Raw genomic sequence first — 9,336 nt, 5'->3', positions numbered from 1 at the left:
AACAAAGTCTTCTTTCACAATATTTTAGGTGAAGGCCAACAAGTTATTTAGTCTACATATTACAATATGCTAACGTAATATTTATTAAATTACTAACGAATAAGGCATAACGTTATCATTTATTTTTAAATGATATCGGACAGCAGGCAAATTATTAGGCAATCTGCCAAGATTAGTTTCACTATATATTTGATGACAAACAATCCAAGCGTATGTACCACATTATAACTGATAAATACCATAAGCTACAGAAAGTTATATAAATCTTTTAGATCTGTGTATGGTTGAAGTGTTTTCTACTTGGGTTGTTCGAGTATTCCATGCTTGAATACCGTATAATCAACTTTAGGATATGTAGCTAGCTTTCATATCAGCTTATCTGTGATTTGCAGGCTTCGTAACCTCTGGCCCCTTTCAAAATTCAATTGTATTAGTTCGGCACAATCATGTGTTACAACTGGGGACCATGCGCCGCTTTTTTGCATATCATTTAAATAGCATAGAAACAATTTTATTTTCTCAGACCTCTTGCATTGTTTTAGACTGTAAAATGTTAACTTACATATTTAATTCTAGCACCAGTTATCTTCTTTGGTTTTAAATATTGCAACAAAGCATGATCGTAGAAGTTAATGCTGCTTCTGTGATTTAAATATAAATAAGTATTTTGTGACTTATTTAATAAGACAAAATTACGAGCTATGATTACAGGAATTACTGCGCAAATCGAATATGTTACACTGTTTTGTTTATACGTTTGTGTTCAGTTAATAGCAACTTAGTTCTTACAACCTTTTTGTTTGGTTGTTTACAGATGAAAATTCATTTAATTTCTATAATTTACTATTTCTACATATGATGATGTACAAATATCATATATGGTCTTATTGTTGTTATCTTGTAAATATTCTACCGGTTTAATCAGAGGGGACTTTAGGTTTGCTATTCTTCCATCAGTCCGTCCGCAAAAACTGAATCTTGTGATGACCCCATTTTTACTGAAAATATTTTCATGAATCTTGAAATAAGGTTAAATATCAATATGGAGTTTATGCATGTCTTTTTTGAAAACTCTGGTTACTATTGCAACAAATAGACTAAAATATGGCAAATATAGCAAATTGTTGTAATAACTAAAAATTTACTAAAACGTTTATATGAAACTTGAAACATAGATGGATATTGAGAGCCGTTCTACTCACCCAGCGTCGACGACCACGTCCAGATTTCTGATTCATTAAAATCTTGTTTTATTATAACTGCTTTATTGATTCAGGTATCTACTACAAACTACAAATATATGTTTCTAACCATCCACAACATCATATATGACACAAGGTTCACAACTCTTAAAGCGATATATGATAAGAATTACCTCTCTTAAAAATAGAATATTCATTAAACATGAAATAATTTCTCTAAAATGGATCTATTTCAAACTTAAAATATATAACCTTATTATCACTCACATCATATTGGGAAAGGTGCATAACTCTAGCACAATATCAGACCCACCCATAATACCTTCGAGTTTTCATAAAAAATGTTGATTTTTTTTATACTACTTCTTTATTATTAAGTTATCTACATCAAACTGGAAATACGTGTTTTTTATCATTACTTTAAGCATGCGTGATTTATCCCTAGACTGATTATTTCAAGAATTATGTCCCCCTTAAACTTAGATTATGTTGCTTTTACTCTTACACTTCAACCATATCATTCTTATATTATAAGGTGCATCAATCTAGCGTCAATATGTCAAGAATTAACTTCCCCCTTAAACTCGAGTTTCCTTGTATATTTATTTAGATCGGTCTGTCAGTGTCCTCAGATCACTTTGATGTTTCTCGGAACTTTTCCAACAAATTTACTTCAAATACAGCCAAGTTGAAACATCAGTTATGCATATTCATCCTGACAAAATGACTTTTGATTGGCTGTTGTATGAACGTAATTTCCTTATTAGGCAGGAAAAACTTAACACATGACATGTTACAGAAGAAATAAAAAAATAAAAAGATTGTTATGTTTTCCACAGTGGCCGAATGTTGCTGATATTATTCTTATGGGGTTGTAACCGATACAGAACTTTTGTATTGCTTGCAGTTCTTTGATTATTGCTTGTTTTTTAAACAGAGAACTTTTATAATCAATGGTGGTGTTTATGAATATCAAAAATTTCGTAACAGGAATATTTCTGTCTTGTATTTAAAATTGTTTTAAACGTATGCTTATGCTTATCCTTGAGCACGGTTATTTATTGAAATCTATAAAATCCTTACTGAATAAGTCTAATTAGGATACAAGAATAAAAAACTATGTATGGGAAACTACGTTACCTATTACAGGTCAAGCAAAGTTCGTACATTCTTCAAACAAATGCCAGTTTTTAATGACATTATATATTTATATTTTGAATGCCTATTGTGTACAGTATTAAACATAACAATGTGCGAAGTCAAAACATGTTGATTTTATATTTACTGTGTAGCAATTATCAATATTTTCTGATATCAAATTTGAGCATAGTATATGTTTAATGAACATTGCTATGGATGTTTTCATTTCCGGAAAATTGACATTTCTTGCTATTTTGGAACAAGATAATAGACCTGGGGCGGATTTATTAGACTGAAAATTGCTAGACGCAGATATTTATAGTGAATGAATATACTTTACAAATGATATCCATTTAGTTAGATGTATTTAATTTACATATAAGATATCTGAGAAAACATCTCCTGAACATTACACATAACTTGATTAACTGAGATCATGGTTTTCACTTTTGTGTTGTAATAAAATTGTCTTGATGGTACATAATGAATTGATGATACGAATTGATACAAAGTGTAATAAAGTCATTGATATTTTATTGAGAAAGTGATTTAAACGTTTTTTATTTTTCTATGACAAAGTTCAGATATTGCATCTTGCTTTAGAATTGTTTTTCGTATTAAATATGCGTTACAATTTGTCTGTGGGATGACATAAAAACAATGAAACGTAACAGTCTGTTTATGTTTGTTACCATTTAAATTATATACAAACTAACCAATTAAAACGTTACAACGTAGCTAATTCTTTTTTTGTATTTAGTTGGGTGAACATTTAATGTAGTATCTTTTTCTGAGAATTTACAATAGAAATTTTTCATTTATAATATTACGTATATATTACTTGTCACAAATAAAATAGTTATATGGAAATTTTATGTAAATTCAGAAAAAGAAATCTTTATCAAAACGTTTTGTTTTAACATTTTATGCATTATCTTTGGTTTATTCACTTTAATCTACTATTCATTGTATATTTGCTAAGGCCTTTCATTTTTGCCTAATAGTTGATATAATTATTGAAACCCTTAAACAAAGGTTAATTAGCCAACTTGAAGAAGAGATTAAATATCGCAATCATTTGTATGTTCAATTTTATAAATGTTTTTTTCACCATTTTTTAAAAAATCAGTGTTTTTAATTCTTTTGATGTTGCTTGTTTAATCAGAAATCTGACACAATTAAAAATCGTTGACATAGCATAATTGTTATTTATTAAAAATTTAAATACGTTAAATGGGTATATATTTCTCCTTAGTTCATTTCTTTGTCAACTCTTTTCATTTAATTATTGTAAGAGGAAACTTATGTTGGGGTTTTTTTCTTTTTTTTGATATTTGCAGAAATTTTGTAGGCCTCAATTTTTCAACGCGAAATTGACAAATTATTTGTAAGTTCTTTGCACATATAGCATAATGTATATTTTATTACAACATTTAAAGTACCTATATGATATTTCGGAAAAAATAGACATAGTTCCGACTTTGCTTTGTCAAGCTAACATTTTCCATTTAAATTATTGTTACTGAAGGCGGAACTATAATAAATTGTCTGCTTTCCTAAGGGCACACTGGAATAATGTATAGTTCTAGTAGGATTGTCACCATAAGTTATCATTTACTTGTCCATCCAAACAACTTAAAAAAATATAGAAAGACATAATAATTGCGTTAACCATTCGGTAGGAAACATAGTTATTACTTTCGTTAGAGGTCATTTAACATTTAATACAAAAATTATTTTAAATAAAGAGTTAGAAAAGAACACGACTTATAGATTAAATTTGATAATGAGACTATTTTGAATGTATTTGTATGAAGGAAAATGCATTTTCCTAAAACTAGAGTTCAGAGGGTAGCAGAAGGGCCAAAATCATTTTTTGTTCTGAACAATGTGTACATTTTGCTTTTGTTTATTATTTTATATACTAAAATAATTCCACTAATATTTTACTACTCATATTGTATTTCAGAAACATCAAAATGTTGTGCCATAATAAATACAAATTATTATATGATGAACGAAGTAGTTATCAAATTACTTTTATTTTGACTTATTAAAATATCTCAACCACTGCCATGTTGCAATGTAAACACGTACTACATTATACCGTTTCTGCAAATATATCTAATAGTTATAAGAATACTTCAAATGCACTTTATTTAGCGCATTATTAAAGGTTTAACTGACACTTGAGTAAAACAAAATGGTCCTTTGTAAGTAAGCCGGATGAATCGCATCCTAACTTTTAAAACGCATAATTTAAATCCTTAACCAATGGACCATGACAGTGTTATAATATCAAATTGTAGGAAATATAATCCACAGCGGTTCAGAACCAATGATCCGAACTCAGCGACATTAAAAATATTAAAATTGTTATTATGTTATATTGATTATTTCCCTAATATAATTGTTTATTGATAAATACATAACATGTTGCATCAAAAATACCCATTCACGATATATGAAGATTCAAAACACCTTTCGCATTTTCTCATTCGAATTTGAAATAATGTACAACAATTTTGTTAATTTGTAAGGAAAATTCTTTTTCATTTGACCTCAAAATATATTTCAATATGATAACAATATCAATGCATGTTTTAGTTTTTTTTGGAATGTTCTTGAAATTTGGGTAAACAGCGGTTTTTTGCTGTGCCTGAAGCTGTAGCATTGGCTTGTAATAAGTTATGCCTTTTTTGCATTATTTAAGTATTTATTTATTTTTATTAATTATTTGTTTTCGATCTTGTACATTATAGTAAAACAAAGTATATGTGTATTCAAGTCAAATATTATAATAACAATTAGAAAAAAGCAGACAATGACAACACATTTACTAAATAACTACACATCTGAACACGAACCGTATAATATGGCAATATAATATTCTTATTTCAAATAATTTACTGATTGACGAAAAGAAAATAACTACAGAGCATAAAAGAAACAAAATAAACTGAAGATAAATTCGACAGAATGAATGTTGCCTGTTCTAATCAACCACTGTTACACAATGTCTTTGTTTGTAAAAATGGGCGACACATGTAAAACTCTCATTGGCACTGACTGCAAAATGGAAGCAAATTGTATAATCTACTCAAGCACTAACGCCTACTCAATTATAAAATACTTGCTTGCCCCTGAGGGGCAATTTGAGCACTTTATTTTCTCAAAGAAAAGGCTGTCACAATAATTTATCATTTACTCGTCCTTCAGCAGAATTAAAGACCTCAATTATAGAGCACAAGATTGACAACAAAATGCCGGCTTTGATATATAGTTAAAGTCAGCCTTGTTATTAGAGATTTAGTAATTAGAGATTACAGGATCTTTGATTCTAGTTCTTTTGGCATCGAAGATCGAGTACTGTGTAAGCCATCGCTAGGAGTGCCACAGTTGACCTACTCAAATTGACTATGCGATATTCACTTTTATATGTTTCTTTCACTGCTTTAGGTTGACTAAAGTTTCCTAGAAATTCAGTTGTTTTAAGTTTGTAACACACTCAAGTGCTAACACCTTTAGCAATATGAACTTGTGTAAGATGACATGAAATTTGAACTTGGATAATGTTATATGAATTTGTGTAAGGTGACAAGACATGAAAGGAAACATCGTAACAAGAGATCGAAATCAGTTGAGGCAGGCTCAAACAGTACAAACTCACACAGTACCATTAGTAAAGTACAAAACAACGAACATGACAAAAATGAAGGAACAAAGGCGGAGCAAGGAAACAAATAGTTAAACAGCTGTTACTTTTAAAGATATTAATTGTAAAGAAGGTTTGCTACAAGAGGATTTGCACTCAAACTAGATTTGCAATAAATTTACTGAAAACATGGTTGCAATGACATTTTGTTTTGCAATTTCCTTACAACTACGTTTGCAATAAAAACGAGTTCGCAACAAAAAATATTTAAACTTTTTAATCTTAAATTATACTCTATACATTATTATGTTTAATTTAAACTAAAGGATTGTTATGTAGTACTTTCATTGAAAAAACATTATCAATTCAATATTCTGCATATTTTTCTAAACCTATAAAACTGATTTCAAGATATATGATAAATAATAATTGTTATACAGTATCAGCACATTATTATCAACTGCTAACATTGCTACCGAAAAATTCTCTGTGATACTTACATAATCGTTTGTTTTTTAATGTTCTTATTTACAAAATAGTTGAAAAAGTGCCGTCCATAACTCTCAATCAAACCGAGCCTGCGCCATTTTCAATTTTTGTTGTTTTGAACTTTCTTTAGAGATTTTTTCTCTCTATTTTCCCATTGCCGAACATGAGCTTAAGCAATGCTAAGTCCTCAATAAGGAATATTTTTCTTTAACAATCTTATAAACATCTAATTATAAGATGTCATCACGATGTGCAATTATTGACGGTCTCGTTGACACCGCGTACTAAAAACAAGAAGAATTGTCAATTACTGCTAGATTCACCTTACTAGTTTACTCTTACAAGAAAAGTCATTAACCTTGTTCGCTTTATTTTATTTAATCACTTTAATGATGCCATAAACATATATACATGTAGCACATCTTTATCTTGAAATATTTGTATTCACGTCTCCTGTATAGTTCCGGAAACTAATTATTCTAGCGGAATAATTAGTATCAACCTGTGTATCATCATGATATGCAATAAATGTTCTTATAACGTCACTTTCTGATAGAAATATGAAGATGTTTCCAATTACGTGTTTAGTTATTTGCCATTTTAAACTCCATTTGTTTCGCTCTGTCAAGAAATCGCAATAAATGATGAAGGATAAAATCTGGAACTTGGAAAAACAGTGATTTTTATACATGGCAAACACAATTTAACAGTTAATACTTGGAAAGTATATCGATAAGAAAGACAATGCGTTGAAAATTATATTGTGGATGGTAGTGTTCTTTGAATCTACAATTTTTTACCCCGAGATTTGATGAGAAACCCCAAATCTGACAACTTCTTTCTTATTACGAGAGGGAAAAGAAATGAAGCAGTAAGCTGTATTGGTTTTCAATAAGATTAAAATACCTACTCAGTTCCTATTGAAAGGTAAATACATTCTGTCAAGACATTCAAGAACCACGAGTGAATTAAGGTACATCATTTATGTCTGATAAATACTAACATTCATCGATCGTGCCTATATATTTTAAGTGTCAAATTTTGTATCAGTTATATTTCCTGTATAAAATGCAATTATCCTAGGCAAGCAATTAGTATCTTCCGCTCAAGTACAATGAGTGACAATTAATATGATAATAACTAACGACCACTTCCAGAGGAAATTAGAGAGACTTGTCCAATTAGGGCTTGTATATTAAAACGAGTAACCGTACAAATCTGCACGAAATACAAACTACATATAATTCATTATCCCTAATTATATGTTTTATAAGTATTCTTCATTCTAGTTTAGTAAAAGCAATTTAATGTAAGAAATATGTACAAAATAGTAACCCTTTATGCTGCTTGTTAATCTATCTAATATTATAGAATGCTGAAGTTTATTCGCTTTCTTACCAAGTTTCTACCTTACTATTTGATTTTATCTTTTTTCAAAAGGTATCGAAAAAATATTAACAAAGATGTTGAAATATTTGCGTCTTAACTAATGTTTTAACAGGTTGCTTTAAAATTAATTATTTAAAAATTTCATATCAAAAATGTTGTTAGCAAATTTCTAAGACTTTCACTTCATGCCAAAAAGCAAATAATCCCTTTTTTAAAGCTTAATTTGTAATTTATAAGTGCATTTCTCCCTTTCGAGTTCACAGCAAACTTGTTCAAAACACGTTTTTGTTATATGCTAGTTTTAATAAATTCAATTTTCTCAAAATACAAAGTAGCCTAATCATTTCAAGCCTCTACATGTTTTAGTCCCTTCTCCTGCTTCGGCACAGTCCTACTTGCACTACATATGAACGCTATGAAAGATAATCATTGATATTTTTTATTGAGCAGTTTTGAAAAAGAAGTCTGCTTAGATGGAAGAATGACATTGAAATTCATCTTTTTAGATAAACCTTTAATATAAAACTGATATGCATAGCTTAATGTTGTATTGATAAAAAAGAATACAAATGTGTGCATTTGTGTAGGTTATTACATAAATCTCGACACAATACGAGTACCTAAATCACATAAAACCATAAAAAACAGTGAGTTCGAGTTTTACCTATTACCACGATATATCTTTTTTTATTGAAACGGGCTTAGTGAGTGATTATTATAAATTTTAAATTATATGTTAACATGATATAATATACAATTATTTTGTTAAGTCATGTACGAACGGCAAAAGTTATAGTACCTTTATTAGTTAAACCACTAAAGGACTCAAAAACAAGAAGTTTCTTTAAGAAAGATACTCGGCCGCACTAAAACTGGTTTATTACTGTTTATATCGTTTCTTAGGAAACATGGAAACAGAATGATAAGGATTATGATATTGAGCCTATTTTTGGATTTTAGGTTTAAATTTTTGAAATATTAATCATATGCATATGTTGGAGCATACAAAGTATTTTAAATACAGAAAATGTAAAATCTGAAGTAAATTTTTTAAAAATAAAGAAGAGATACATAATGGTCTTTAAGAATTGTTTCTTCTTTCAATAGGATTTGGTATTTTCTCTTTTTATGCATTGAATATAAGACTTGTAGATGATTGAGAAAATTGAGAAAGAAACATTGTGCTTAACATTATTAGAGCTTTTAGAGATTAACATATTAGAATGTTATAAAGCATAATACTTAAAAGAAGATTGCCAGTGAAAACGACGTATCTTATGTTTAAAGCGTGTTTTACTTATAATAAAAAAGTTATAATAAGTAACATTCATTCCACGAGCGTGGGAAAGCGAGCGTGTGCCAAGGAATTTTTAGGTTAACGGTATCTCCAGAACTCGCTCTTTGCCAAAAAATAATATAGTTACGTTCAGGAAAAATAAGCAATTTCCAGGTGACAGAAAA

The sequence above is a fragment of the Ruditapes philippinarum genome, unplaced genomic scaffold, assembly GCF_026571515.1.
Source record: "Ruditapes philippinarum isolate M1 unplaced genomic scaffold, ASM2657151v2 ctg908_1_1_1_1, whole genome shotgun sequence".
Lineage (NCBI taxonomy): Eukaryota > Metazoa > Mollusca > Bivalvia > Venerida > Veneridae > Ruditapes > Ruditapes philippinarum.
The sequence above is the reverse complement of the archived record's forward strand: the minus strand, read 5'-3'. Positions refer to the sequence as shown.